Source organism: Triticum dicoccoides, chromosome 7A, assembly GCF_002162155.2.
Source record: "Triticum dicoccoides isolate Atlit2015 ecotype Zavitan chromosome 7A, WEW_v2.0, whole genome shotgun sequence".
NCBI lineage: Eukaryota > Viridiplantae > Streptophyta > Magnoliopsida > Poales > Poaceae > Triticum > Triticum dicoccoides.
In genome coordinates, this window is record NC_041392.1 from 686,961,676 (window position 1) to 686,963,278 (window position 1,603).

The following is a 1,603-nucleotide window of genomic DNA, read 5'->3' on the forward strand; positions in this document are numbered from 1 at the left end:
CTTCCAAAATAGCGAACCCTAAGCAGACAAACCTCCATGTCCTCTATGCGCCGCCGCCACTTCTCCATCTCCTCCTCGCACTCCGAGCCCGCCCCAAGCAGCTCCTCCCACCGAATCTTCGGTCGCCACCCTCCAGCGTCTGGATCTAGATAGTTGGATCCAGATCTGATGGCGTGTTGTGTCCCCGCACAAGAGAAGCGCTCCTGCTCTAACTCTACCTACCGCGAACCCCGAGCGCCCAATCTCTGCATGCACATCCACCCGTGTGCCCTGTCGTCCGACCATCGGCGAATCACCACCGATAAGTAGCATCCCTACACCTATGTACTTCTTTGTTTTTTCCTCTCGCTTCCCTCGGCTCTCTCTCTCTCTCTCATCACGCCTCTTTTTCGTGCTACAGGGAACCTCCATGGCTGCCGAGCTTTCACCCCCGAGCCTCTGTGACGCACTGCAGGAGACGCCGATGTGCCGCCACCCAACCTGCCACTGCCAGATCTCCTCACTCAGCCACCAGATCTGAGCCCCGTCGTCGTCCCCGTGTCACCTCCAAGTTACCGCTGTCATGCTCGAATTTCTCATGTGGCACGCGTCCCTCCTCGCTGCAGCCGCGCGTTGAACCAGCCACGCCGGTTGTCGCTTCGCTAGCCCAGCTTGTCAGGCTGCCTCTATCAGCCTCCTCCACCAATTTGGGTCATGGTCCACGAGGTGAGGAGCACCCAACCAACCCCTATCCCTACTTCTTGTTATGCCGATGAAATGGAATCAATAGTCAATACTACAACCAGATCGACCAATTTCCCATAGTATTGTCGTCTTCGCTCCGTTGTGAACATTCACTGCGAACGGCAAGGTTCTGCCCCGGACTTTAATTGGGATGCCACCTCGTGTACCCACACTACTAGGAAAAACCTTATAGACATGAGCTTACTAGTAGCACTTTTTAAAAGGCAACGCTGCTACTAATTATTAGTAGCGCTTGGCAGCAGAAAGCGCTGCTACTATGCGCTTAACGGTAGTGCTATAGCTACAAAACACGCTACTACTATAATTGCCAAACCGTTGCCAGCAGGCCAGCGCTACTGCTATTGTATGTAGTAATAGTACTTTCTTCTGACCAGCGCTACTGCTAAATCTAGCCCCCTCCTATGACCAAAGTTTAGTCCCACCTCGCTCCGTAAACAGAATTTTGACCACCTTAAATATGGTGCTTCCCAAACTATCATAACCAGTTGGTCTTCACTGAACTCTATGTGTAGGATTTGTGGCAATATGAATATTCGCATGTCCTATACAGGCGAAGATTCATACTGACAATTTAGATTCTACACAAAAAGATCGATGATTACCAATGCATTTTTTAATTTGATGCCTCTTTTGCATGCTAACGATAGGAGTTCACCAATAGCGCTTGTTCAAGGAAGGCGCTGCTACTATGATCATAGCAGCAGCGGTGAACCTATAAAATGCGCTACTACTACTGATCATAGCAGTAGCGCTTTTTCCCCAACCAGCGCTACTGATAAATTCAGTTCCCCTCCTAGCCCAAAGTTTAGTCCCACCTCGCTCCGCGAACAGAATTTTTACCACCTTAAATACCGTCCTT